Here is a 13,987-nt window from a genome sequence, read left to right on the forward strand (position 1 = left end):
ATTCTCTATCATCAGACACCGTTTTACTTCCTTAAAGGGTCTCCTTGCTCTCTTCCAAGTCCTCCACTTAAGCGTTCAAACAAGCAAGCAAATAAACAAAACTCTAGAAAGGTTAATGAACAAACATTTGGTTGTGACGCTGTTAAGGTTCTTACAAACACAGCATATCGGATACAAACCCATGAAAGCAAGGTTATGTAAAGTTAAACCACTTAACAGTACAGTATATACCCTCTAACACATACCTTGTCATGGCCACATTCATTTCTTTGTTTTTATGACCTGTCAGTTATTGGGGGAAGAAGTACAGGAAGCTCAGCTGCTTCAAAATATTTTTTCTTTACATTAATAAAGTTGTCTTATATTTATAGACTATCTCATCTCATAGCATAGAAAAGAGCTGTACGAGTTAGGAATGACCAGAATTTTGCTCCTTTTTTCCCTATCCATTTGTGCAGAAGTCTGGCATCATTCAGACCAATAGTGCTCTGATGTTCTGGGTTCATTCTGTGGCACCAAGGTGACCTGACTTACATAGGCTCCCGCTCTGCGGGAGCACCAGGGCTGGATCACCTATGGAGAAAAATTAGCAGGTGCTTAGAACCTGCTGGCAGCTAAGCTTCTCCACCTCCAGTCTCACCTGCTGATGGCCCCCACAGATCATCTCCTCCTTCTCCCTCCCAGGGGCTCCTGCACACCACAAAAACAGCAGGAGAAGCCCGGATGGGGTGCAAGGTGCACTTTGGAGGGGTGGGTGGAAAGAGCAAGTAAGAGAGAGCAAGGGTGGGGTCTGCGGTAAACGGGTGGTATGGGGGATGTAGGGGAGGTGGAGCACCCTCAGGAAATTAGAAACTGGTGCCTGTGCTGCCTAGGGCAAGCTAAGAGTGTGGCTTTAACCCTACCCCTTTATTCCTGTTTGTGTCTAGCGGTAGGCTCTGGAGGGAGTACTTGTCGACCTTTCTGCCATCGGTGTAAAGCACCCTAAGCAACACTTTCCTTAGTCCAGCTGGCATCTATCCAGAGCCCTTAATGCAGCTTCTTGCTCCCCTATGCCCAAGCATTTCCTAAGAGCAAGGCTGCAATTTTGTTATGTATGTAGGCAGCTATTTTTACCATTTCTGTAGTGTAGCCCTCTCTGTCTGAACACAGTACAGATCTGACCTCTCTGCTCTGGACTTCCATAGCTTGGTACCATCTGTGATCCAGCATCCCTGTGGGTACCAGGGGCCCCATGCTCAACAACTCCTTCTCCATCTTCTCAGAACTTCCAAAGTGCTGCAAATAGCTCATTTAGGGTGCTCAAGCTTAGGGAGGGAGCAGGGGAGATGAGACAGGAGATGCTCAGGGGAAGAGGCAGAGTGGCTGCGAAGCCTTGTGGTTGGAGGCCAGGATTCAGCCCTGCAAGAGTAATGCAGCCCAGCTGCCATGGGGCTTGTTGCTCTCCTGCGGGGTTGTGCTCTTGGCATTCCATATCAACCCTTCTTTTCCCCTCGTGCACAACTCCCCCCCCCCCCCCAGTCACAGCTTGGTTAATGCCAGCTCCTCTGCTGCAACCAGAGCGGAGCCCCACAGCCAGTGTCAGCAGAGCAGATGGCATTGATCTCCCCTGGTGCAGCAGATTTCCTGGTTCTGGACCAGTCAGGTCCCAGGGATGTCGGACCAGGGAGATACAACCTGTAACTGTTTAACAGCAATGATACTGGCCAAAATTTCCTTTTGCTAACAGTGAAAGTTTTCAATACACCAAAATGATTAGTACCTCTGAAACTCCTTGCCAGAGAATGTGGTGAAGACAAGGACTTTAACAGGGTTCAAAAAAAAGAGCTAGATAGATTTGTGGAAGTTAGGTCCCTCAATGGCTATTAGCCAGGATGGGTAGGAGTGATGTCCCCAACCTCTGTCTGGAAATGGGTGACAGGAGAGGGATCACGTGACAATTACCTGTTGTGTTCCCTCCTCTGGGGCATCTGGTATTGGCCATTGTCAGCAGACAGGATACTGGTCTGACCCAGAATGGCCGTTTCTTTGGTCTGACCCAGTATGGCTGTTCTTATGTACTTCTTCCCCCATATGCATATGAGATGCATATGTGAATGTAAGGCATATGCATCTCTGGTGCACTGATCAGAGAAGAGCTTGCAGGAGCCAACCAACGGACCATGAAGTGCACGTGGTTTGGCAGTTATGCAGCTCAAAAGAAGACATGTTTGCTGAGCTCTGTGGCATCTGTGGGAGCCCTGGCCTGAAAGTACAGTTGTGGGAAGTATGCTAAAATTTTATGGCCTGTCGGGAGTTCTCCATGTGCCTCTGTTGTGTAATAAGGGAGAATTTTGAGCAAATGCTGCCTTCAGTGTTAGAAGCTTTTGAGTCTTGACAGATAACCACCTGTGCATGTTGTATCTGCTTGTGGCTTTTGAAACAATATATTAATCAGCTTTTTGGCCAGTGCTGCTCCATGGCTCAGTGTTTTGAGATGGCTGGTTTGCAACAAGCAGCATTTTCTTGGCAGCCCGCATGAAGCAGCTTGTCTGGAAGTGGTTGCTCTTTCCCCCTCCTTCCCCAGCACTCTTGTCTGTTAGCTACTAGTGGGCTCTTCACTTATCAATACTCATGGAGAACAGATCTGTCTTATTTTTGGTGTGAACCCTCTGTCTGCTGCAGTTTGAAGCTGTTTAGAGCCCTGTTATCCCTGAGTAATGGCTTTAGTTTTTCCTCGGGATACACAGGATCATCAGTTTGGTTCTTCAGGTTTTCTGTGTCTTATCTTGCCAGCTTTGAGCTTGGCCATCCCTCTGAGATACTGAGAGGCAGAGCTTTCAGAAAAGACCAGATGACTGCCATGCCGCGTGCCTGGAGTCTTTTCATCCTCTTCTGTTTATGTATCCATTTTTTATGTTCTCCTGAGGCTGAATTTCTAAATAGCTTGGTGTCATGTTGTTCCCCATGTCCCCATTTGCATCCTGTGGACATGAGTCCATCACTATAACACATGTATTGGATAACATTGTGACAAGTGCCACGAAGAAACATGGATGAATGGCTGTATGCTGGAAGTCCTGATATTCCATCGAGTTTTTATGGGGCAGAGCAGGCTCTGTGTAAAAGTGTGTGTGTGCGCATTACACATTGAAAAGGTGTGTGCACTCTGTATTGCCAGGCTCAGTATGAACTCAGGCTTGTTGGAAGGCAGAGCCAAGCAGCACTGAGTAAGTTATGTTAAGTCATCCAAGGGGTTCTTTAGCTGCTTTAGATGTCTGTGGGAGTTTTGTAGATTTAGGACTGCTTAACTTCCTGACAAAATGAGAACTTGTAGCTTGAGCCAGAGCCAAGCATAGAACAGGCAAGCAGTATGCCTGCCTTCACCCTTCCACTCCATCACTGTGCTCTAATCCTTGACTGCAGAACTCCTGTTCTTTCAGTTCTAGGACTCTCTTGAACAGACTAGAGCCAATTAATTAGTTAGTGCTTGCAGGAGCTTAGAGTACTATTGAGTGCTAAGTATTATGATGATATTGATTTGCATCATGCTGTCTGGTGATGCAGAGACGTTAATACATAACGATTGGAATTGATGCAATGATCCTCTTTGTTCCGTGCTACCTTGCTTCCAGAAATGAAAGGCTATTGAACAAATCCATGTTTCACTAAGGCTCCCCCCTCCTTTCTCCAGGAGATGGTTTCCAAAACATTCAAAATTCGTTCCAAATCTGTGCTTGTAGCTACACTTAACTTTCCCCTCTACACTCTCCTGCCATTGTTAGTGCCAGTGCTGCTGCACAGAGGTAGCAATTGTTGGAACTCTTAATTTTAGAAAGGCCCCCCCTAGTTTCTTGTATTTTCACCATGTCACCCAACTTGGAGGCAAGTATACCAGCAATGCCTTGTCTATGCTAGAGCTTTCACTGTTACTATTGCTGATAGAGTTGCATCCATATTAATAACAATGGAAATTTTAGGGAAAATAAGCTAGTGGAGATGTACCTTCAGATGGATGTTGGGGTGTGTGTGAATGTCAATATTAAAGTGACTTGCTTTGCTTTCTCTCCCCATACCTTGTTCCCCCTGGCTTGTAATGTGAGAGATGGGGTTTCTTCTTGATAAGACATCACCTCTGTATGTGATTGAAAGAAATTCCAGTAGCAATGATAAAAATCACGCAAGGATTGAAAGTATGGTACAGACATTTATACTGGGGACTTGCAGGATCTCTGGGTTACTGGAGGGGCTGACCAAGCACTGCGTATGGAACTGAGGAACGTGGGTCTTTCAGATGGAGCTTGTGTCTAGAGCTCTCATTTGGACTTTACAACATCATCCTGACTTGAAGTTCAGCTTATGTAAGCAGTTAGCGTTTCAGCAGAGAAATTTCCAAGTAATCTCTTTCTTGAATTGCATGGCAGGCTGCATTGAGACAGCTCAGCCCAGTCTCCACTGCGCAGAGGCTGCAACTAGTCTCACTCCATCACTTTTAATGAAACCGAGTCTCTGTGGTTTTCACTAATTTACTCATACGCAAGAGAAATGAGGAAGTATTTTCCTGTCTCTCTCTGATAATGAATGAGATATGAAAGAGCTTCATGGCCAGTAAGCGCCCTGCAGGGACTTCAGTTTGTCAAAATGTGCACGGCGTCTTCATCAAAGTAACAAAATGATTTTCTTTCCCCTTATTCCATGAAGTGAAAATTCACCCACCAGCCGCCAGAAACGTGCCCAGTTTTGCTTAGACAGTGGAATTGACTTGGAAAGACCAACCGTGCGGCAAAGCTGATACATACGAAAACCAATATTTCCCAGAGAGGCATGTTTCATAATAACAAAGGGGTGCCAGAGAGGCTACTATATGGGGCTTTTGCTGCTGCCAGGTTTGGTGTCCGTAGCACCAGGACTCCTGTTGTAGTATGTTGTTCCCAAAGAATGCCAAAAATTTGTTTCTTTTAGGAGATGTATCCCGTTCTGTTTTCCAAGAATTCCCATTTCTCTTAACCATAATCCCCAAATTTACTGTATATATGTCAGAAGGACAAAGAGGAGAATTTAGAGAAGATTAAACAGGCACAAATATATTATGAGAGACAGTAACAGATGCAAGTTGTTAAATACAAATATTAAGGTCAATTTTAGATGCCTTGAGGGCTTTTCAGTATCTAAGCTTAATACAATTAACCAGCTATTGAAGCTTGGCTCATAGTAAGTGTTATCATCCAAAGCGATCAATAGTAAAATAAGCCATATATAGTATAGTATGGTTTTAGTGACCATATTATAAACCCTGCTTGATAATGGACAACAGCTCCTCTGGAATATTGCCAGCAGTACAATTTAAACAGGGTAATTTGTATCTGTCCTGTTTTCTGCATTAGTACTCCTCCACCTTTATTAAAAAGTGGTCCCATTTGAAGTAAGTTTCAAATAGTCAGTATTTCTTATGCTACGCCAACTCTGAATAATGAAACCTAAAGAAAAGTGGGACTTTAAAAGTGATCTCAACACTTAGTAGCCCAATGGTATGTCAGCTCGCCAGGAGAGGGTTGCTGGATTGCTGTGACCTCTTGAAACTATACTTCTTGCAATTGAAAGGAATAAAGTTTGTGTGCTGCATTTCCTTTTACCATATTGTCAGTCATTTATTGGATGTTATTTAACTAATAGTACCTGCTTTCATTGAATAATGGATCAGTGTTGTGCAACCTGGGTTTCCACTTCATGTATCACTGCCATATATTTATTACTTCCCTTTGATTCCCAGCATTTTTTCTGGGCTTGTAAGCATTAGTAATACACTGATCACAGTGATTCCAGAGCTATTCAGTCTTCCAGTAGTGTGTGTATGGGAGGGTGGGGAAATCCTTGGCAGAAGCTTCTCTTTGGCTTATATGAAGGCTAGATGCTGATTGGTTGTGGCATTACTCCAGGTTTGTCCCAGTTTTATTTTCTTTATTAAGTAGCACCCAGAAGCTCCAGTAAAATGAGGAACCTATGAGTTAAGCGCTGCACAAACACATAGCAAGAGCCGGTTGCTCCTTCAGAGAGCTTGCAGTCTGAAACAAAACCCAAGTGGGTGTGATAGAGGGCACAACGGAAGGAAGACAAAGATTACAATGAGGGAAGCACAGAAATATATAGATCAGGTGTGTGTCTGTGTCTGTTATAATCATTTTTAACAATCTAGTTAGTCTATTAATCCCTGATATCTGTATGTGAAACGGTGTCCCTGCGTTTGCCCCAGTCTACACTAGACCAGGCAGGTCGGGTTAAGTTACGCCATCCAGCGATGCCAAGTGTTTAACTGGATTTGGGTTACCATAAGCTGTGCTGCCATAGTGTATACACTGCGGGAGGCTGACGGGAGCACACACCACTGTCGGCTTCCCTTACTCCTCACAGAATGAGGCGTTCAGGATCCCAATGGGGGCTGCCCTCAGCATTCGATTTGGGGGGTCTTCACTAGACCCGCCAAATCAAAGGCTAGAAGATCAACCTCTGGAGAGTCAATCTTCTTTGTAGGGTAGACAAGCCCTTAGTGTTCTGTTTTTCTCTCTTGAAAGCAGCCATTGTGTAGGCTTTCCAAACAAGAGCTGTGTAAAAGTACGAGTGCATGCAGAAAGCTGTGTTGCTGCAGCAATTTATTAGCGTTCATATTAACAGAGCTTCATCTAAAAATGCAGGGCTGAGCAAGTGGCTCCTTTGAGACCTTCTTGCCTTTTGCATGCTGAGTTGTGATGTTGTCAGCACATCTCTGAGCTGACACATCTCTTCCCCCTCCCAGTGCCTTTACGAGGGATGGTTGAACAACAGCAGGATTTATTAGTACGAGCTCCTGTCAGCAGCGAACAATCCTTGCTGCTGACAGTGGTGTTATAAGAGAGTCCACTCCTCAGCACCACATTAGCCAGTCAGGGGTTTTCCTCTACTACATCATCCATCTCCCTCCCTTTTCCAAGGCACTAAAAATGCCTTCTGTGCTCAGCAGGCTGTTCAAAAAGTTAATTGTAAAATTACGTGAGGGCTCGTAGCCCACAGCTCTAAGAGAAGATATGGCCTGTGAGCGTGTGACCTTCCTGTGGAAGCAACACTGCATGTGGGAGGAATCCAAGTGGATGGAGATGCCTGCGTTGGCAGCCTGTCTCCCACTGGACAGCTGCGTTCTATCAATATGCATCAGCAGATTGAAGAGTCACAGCTGGTGACCTTTAAGAAATGATCTCTAAGGTGGTAGTTCCCTCAGGTGGCTCTGTATTCTGACATTCTGCTCTTGAGCAATAGACCTTTCACCACTGGTGCCGTGTTTGAGCCCACAGGGAAGAGAGATGAGTTTTTTGCACCTGCACTCAGCCTACAGAACAGTAGTGAGGATTCCACACTCCAAAACTACCATTTCTAATCCACAATCTCCAGGGCAAGTGCTGTGTTAATTGAGAGACTGAACTATATTTCCCCCATGGAGCGAGAAATCCCTCCAGGCAAATGCTGAAGTCATAAGGGAACAGAGCATGGGAAGAAAGCTAAAACTCTCAGGGTATGTCTATGTTGCGGGAAAACAACCGCAGCAGGTCTGTGCCAGCTAACTCAGGCTTGTAGGGCTTAGGCTGCCGGGCAGTTTAATTGAAGGGTAGACTTCTAGGCTTGAGCTGGAGGCTGGGCTCTAGAACACTGCAAGGCGGGAGCTGGTCCCAGAGCTCAAGCTACCCCGCAGTTAAACAGCCCCGCAGCCCAAGCCAGAGAGCAGACTAGCAGTGGATATTTCATTGTAATGTAGGCGTATCTTTGCTGTCCAAAGAGAGCTATGGTTTTTATTGCCGTTGTTCCTTCACCACTGGAATTATTCATTCTAAAAATCTATTTAAAATTAACAAAGAGAATCATTAAGTAAAGTAGGTAGAAAATGCACCTTCCTGCTGGGAAACCACCTCATTTAGTATAATGAGTGAGCACATCCTACGGTCCTGAGGAATAGAGGACTTAAAAAATGGATTCAGTAGTGAGCTGCATAATGATGGGACACGTGTGGTTCCCAGCTGGGCAAAATGTGATGACATGTCAGTCCATTGGTGTTGGTAGAGTGCTATAGAAAATGAAAAACTTTGTATATGTGTATATGACTATTAGCTCATCCTTATTATTTATTTGTCACTATAACTGTATGTGATGCTTACAAACAGGATGGATTTTACAAACCTAGTGGGTTCACAACTTAAGGGGCTGATCCTGAGAAATGCCAAGTGCCTTCAACTCCCACTGGCTTCAAGGAGCTGCGGATGTCCAAATTTGTAGAAGGTGCTTGACACCTGACAGTCAGGCACTATGGCAGGCAAGTCAGAAGAAAGCGTCCCTCAAATGATGGGATTAGAAGTGATTGAAAGAGGAGAGATGGATGGAAGAGAGCATTTCAAAAGCCTTGAAAGATCCGGGAAAGCTTTTTTGATGAGGAGAGAGGCTGCTCCAAGTGTAAGGGGTGGCATAAAAGAAGGTGCAAAGCTGAGAGTGGGAGTGGATGACAGAGGGAGATGTTACACTACTGTCTGGAGAGCCCAAAAAGAATCTATTGTGCTAGATGCTGTATGTATATAGAGTGAGACACAATCACTGCTTCGAAGAGATGGTAATCTAAATAGAAAAAATGGGCAGAAAGGGTGGGAGCAAGGATGTCCTGTTATCTCCATTTCAGTGATAGGAAACTGAGGCACAGAGAGTATGTGATTTGCCCAAGGTCACACAGGGAGTCTGTGGCAGAGCCTGGAATTGAGCCCAGTGTCTTAACTACATGGCCATCCTTCCTCCACTAATATAAAATATGGAAGAAAGTTTGGGAAAAATATAGGGAGCAAGATAAAGATGAAACAAGAGCAAAGGTAAATGTGAGATAAGAAGCACAGGGCTTTGGGAGGAAGATGAGGAGCTTAAATTAAATGTTGGGGCTACGGAACCAATGTAAGGCCACAAGAAAGAGAGAGAGAGTAGTGGGGGAAAGAGAAATTACATTAGCAGCATTGTTTTTGGTACATGGGGGAGACAGAGTTGAAAAGCAAGGAGATAAGAAAGGAGAAGCCAAGCAAATAGAGTTCCATGTGAGGAATGCCAAGACATGGGCAGTGGTTTTAGCACAGAGGTTGGGACAGAGAGTCAGAGAAGAAACAATTTTGGGACAGAAAAGGAAGAAGTCAAGACTTGGCAAAAGTGAAATGTGGAGTGGGGGGAGATGAGACAAAAGTGAAAGATGACACGCTTGGGAGGGAGGAAGGATAATGGGGCTGATCGTGAAGACGAAGGAAAGGGGAAGGATTCAGAGGAGAGATCGGCAGCAGGATGCCAGAGAGGAAGCTAATAGCATGAGACCTGGTGACTGAAGCATGGAGAGAGAGATTTGGCAATCTGAGTAGAAGTGACAGAAGAGAGGAGATAATCCAGCAAGGGGATCCAAATGGAGTAACCCCAGTGAGGTAACTGAGCCCTACCTCACATACTTGTCATCCACGCTTCATTTAAAAAATGTATGTAACTGCTCATGTATGCCAAAAGGCGCTGAACAGATAGCTGCAAAACCAGACTCAGTGCAGTGGGGAAAGTAGCAAGGCAGGCTTTCCACGTGCACTTGGACCCATGAGGATGTTTCCCGTGTCCTGGAAGGACCCCTCTCTATAGCCTATTTCATCATTAGTCCCTCTGCTGACTTACAAGAGGAATTTGTGTGAGCACTTGCAACAGTCTAGAGACACCTGTCTGCTGGAAGCAACAGAGCCCCCCAAACTTCATTTCACATTGATTACCAAGGAGTAACAATATGATAACAGCACTTAATCACTGCTCACCTGAGATTGGAATCAATGACCCATTTGGTGAAGGGTTCTATCTCCCATTCGTAGTCCCCTTTTAGATGCCTCTCCCCTTGTACATTCCCTTAGTTTCTCACCCTGCTCCAGGTATATTAAATGAGAGAGCAGATACATTAGGTATAACTTTTTCCTATATCATGCTCTGGAAAATCAGAGCTTGTTCAAACCAACTCCCTAGAGACTGTTCCTCCAAACTACAGGCTGAAATGCTCGGTTTATGAAGGAGCTGGTGAGAACATGTGAGTTCATCCTGAATCCTCTCTCATGTCACACTACTGAAGGAGTAGAGGTCACTGAAAACTCAGAGCAGCACCTTGAAGAGTAATAGCCCCAATCCACAAGCCCTCAGGGAAAGCACAGGAAAAGTGCAGCAGCCCCTTGCCAGTTCACTCAAACTTTGTGGTCCCTGGTGGAATGGAGCTGTGCACTTTCTGCTCTGCATGCAGCCCTGCTGCTGCATGATCCTTCATCCGTTCCCTTTCATCCATCATTGTGCATGGGAAGCAGAGAGACTCTTTGCTCTTCCGTCTGAGGCTTCTGTCATCTTTTCATTATTGCACACTGTCAAAATGTTGTTCCTTTCCCCCACCCCCTTCTGCCTGCCTCCCTTTGGAATTCTAGCTGCAAGATGAAAGCAGGGCCATCTCTCTTTCTCCCTCTGCCATTGAAGAGGTAGGAGATTTGCCTTGACAAATGTGTGGCCTGTGGCAAGATGGAAGATGGCTTTGGGGAAGAGGGGAGAGTTTGCATGGAGGAAGGACATCCCCCTATAATCTAGGGGATAATCCCATCTTTTTATATTGGTTGGGGGCGGCATTTGGTGAGGTTTGACGGATGGGAAGGGGTCTTCTGCAATCTGTCCTTCCCGGCCCCCATGCTGCCGAATGAATGCATCAGTGTTTCTCAGTCTAGTGCACTAATGATAGGCATCATATCGACTTCATTTTGCAGATTAAAACCACACAGATCTACGTTCCGTTCTGCAAAACTCTGCTGACGTGAGGCATTCCTGCCCCCAGCTAATTCCTTCTCTGGAAGGCAGGCACATACCCATCAACATGTGCCCCCGTGTTTGAACTGCATGCAACATTTAGGCAGCCAGCCTTTCTTTCCGAAGTCTCATTTCCTCGGCAGAGGCTCCTTCAAAGTAACTCAAATAGAGGGGTGGGAAGAGTGGGGAGGAGGGCTTGCGGCTGGTGGAGGGAGAAATCCCATGTTTGTATTCAGTGCAAGGGCCCCTGGAAGGAATGCTGGGCTCTTTAGCTCTCTAATAGTAATTCTGTGAGCTGCAAGGAAAGCTGCTGCTTCCCAGAGCATCAATCACTCCGGCAGCTTCACAAATTAACTAGATTTGAGTGAGGCGTTGTCGCCAATTCTGAACCAAAATGAGACTTCTGTGTGTATCTCCTCTACCCCCTCACATGCTCCCACCCTACTGTCAGGAACAGAAGATTTGTTGGAGCAGAACTAGTAATGAAATGAAATCTCCACACCACCTTTTGAAAGCTGGCCTTTCTCGGTTCCCCCTTTTTCTTTTCTTTTTTTTTTCTCCTTTTGGCTCCTTCTGCCTTGTTTGTGTTTTTCAACAACTGTTTGGAAACTTGCACTGCTCCATGTTTTAATACAGTATCCATGTGTTGCCATGGAGAGGACAGGAATGCCATTAATGGTGCACTGATGTTGCCAAGTACCTGAACATATTTAATATAATCTTGGCTTTGCAACATCCTTCCCATACCACCTCTCTCAGCGCAAGAGAGGGAAAGAGATGTGGCTTCACAGACTGCCATGGCTGCGCCAGTGCCCTGAAGGGTACCTGCCTTTCCCTATCACCATATGGTATTTCCAGTCAGATTTGAAAGGGAGGTCCTAAAATCTTCTGGCCATGAAAGAACCCATGGCAGGTCTCAGAAGCTGAGGAGTTTAACCTCTGGCTCTGGCCAGATTCCAGTTTGAGTAACTGCACTCTGCCAGCCTATGTTTCCCACTACAATTTGAGTTGCATTATATCCCTCACTTCAGGTCCTCCACTCCTGTGTGGTGTTGCTGTATCTGTTTCCTACTGTATCTATTCTAACTGGTCCCCTGCTGGGATACTGTAGAGATCAGGGTTTCTGAACAGCCTTCTTTTAAAAGCTTGTTCTCATTCGCTGATGGCATTCAGCACGGCTCTAGGAACACTCTTCTAATCTTGGTATGTTTTTAAAGGACAACTACTGTGTATTTATTATTGGCGTTTTTAGACACTGCAGTACTAAGGTGATGAGTTCCAGTGATTATTGACCTTTCATAGTTGTGCCCCAGCGTTAGGGCAACAGCACAAAATCTCTCTTCTGTGCTGTCCCATCATAATTAAAATGGGAATCTGGTCATAGGCAAAATGTTACAACGCCAATCTGTTATCTTATGATTCAGCAGAGACTGATAGCTTAGGCATGTCTGCTGAGAACTGGTGTAGCAGCAGAGGATCCAAAGAGAAGAAAGAGACATTGAGGGCTTTAGGGTTACCATATGGTTTAAAAAAATATACCAGCCACACTTCATCTCAGATCTGGGGTGGGGGACCGGCAGGGAGGGCAGTGGGGCTGGCCGGGGGAGATCAGGGGAGGGGGAAACAGCCAGTGGGGAGCAGGGATGGCCAGAGGAGATTGGTGGAGAAGGGGAAACCGGCCAGCAGGAAGCAGGGCTGGCCGGGAGGAGGTTGGGGGGAGCAGGGTTGGCCAGGGAGAACCGGCTGCCAGGAGAAGGGTTGTCCGGGGGGGAGCAGAAGGAGGGAACTGGCTGGCAGGGAGCAGGACTGGCCTGGGTGCATGCAGATCCCGAGGTGCTGCCCGTCCCACGCATGGTCCCGGCAGGGCGCATCAGCAAGTCTGGCCCTGAGGATTTCATCCGACCCCGCCTCCCTCCTCCCTACTGCGTAGTTGCATACTGCCTGGCTGGTAGACACACTCATGCAGTATGAGCATATCTACCATCCAGGCAGTACGCAACTACATACTGATACTCATAACAATAATAAAAACTTAATTAGAAAATACCGGCCATTTATATGTCCAGTATTTTCTCAATTTGTTTCCTGAACAGAAAGCTCAAATACCAGACTGTCCAGTTCAAAACTGGACACCTGGCAACCCTAGTCATGGCTTAGGATGATGGGTTTAAAAGGAGTAAGAAGATAGGATAGGCTCTTTGAGGTTGGGGTAAGGATTGGGTGGACCCATATAAGTCACATGGGGAGGTTCCAGTATGTTCATTTCTGATCTTCATTCCCTAAGCTAATGGCATCCCTAGAAGTTGGGGGCAAAAGGCAACAGCTCTTCCTGCTGTTCTTCCTGACATATGTCTTCTCTGCTTCAGTTGTTCAGCCTTCCACAGGCCTGCTTTTTGTTTAAAAAGAGTTGGACATTCTTAGGTCTTTGCTGTTTGGGGAATCAATGGTTTATCACTGTCCTTGAAAATAAGGATTAACATGGTTGCTTTTACAGTGACAATTAAACCCTCTGTTAACTCTGGGAGCCAGCTGCAGATGTTAGACTGTGATATTAGATTTATATCTCCTAATTATGTAACTGCATCTATCTCAGTTGTTGTGGGTGTTTGTCCCTCCCTTTCCCCTGATCCTTTCAGTCCAGACTGGTTGTTATTTTTTGATGACATTAGAAATCAGTGGTTCCCAACTGCCACATCAGGCTTTCACAATAGGTTCTTCTAGTTCCTTCTACCATAATGGAAAGGCTCAGAGGTGGTCTTGTCCCCTTTAATCAGGCACACCATGGAACTTGGGCCAGTCCAGCCATGATACTGGCAATGGTGTGTTAGAGCAGCCCAAGCTCCGTGGCATGTTAAGAGAAATTCAGCTGAGCAGGGACTAGTGACAACTGCTGACTGTTAGAGGACTCACGAGGTGGAGTCACTCCCCTGAGTGGCCATACACCCATTGAGGAAGGCGGTCTTCACTGGCCTAAGCATTCTTAGGGTTGCCAAGTGTCCAGTTTTCGCCCAGACAGTCCGTTATTTCTGGCCCCTATCCGTTAAAAAAAACCAGTAAATACCGGACATATAAAATGTCTGGTATTTTTTGTTTTTCTTGGACGGTGTGGGTGGGGTGAAGTAAGGCGCGTGAGTATTCTTAAAGGCGCAGCAACAGTGTGTTTTTT

General features: G+C 45.8%; 1 protein-coding gene across 8 annotated transcripts in view; it reads left to right on the plus strand.

The window, feature by feature from the left end:
• LOC102449934 (transmembrane protein 263-like) overlaps positions 1 to 13,987 on the plus strand; it is a 404,675-nt gene that overhangs the window by 304,564 nt on the left and 86,124 nt on the right. The gene's annotated exons all lie outside the window — the stretch shown is intronic.

Source organism: Pelodiscus sinensis, chromosome 5 (assembly GCF_052426305.1).
Source record: "Pelodiscus sinensis isolate ZL-2025 chromosome 5, ASM5242630v1, whole genome shotgun sequence".
NCBI classification, from domain to species: Eukaryota; Metazoa; Chordata; order Testudines; family Trionychidae; genus Pelodiscus; species Pelodiscus sinensis.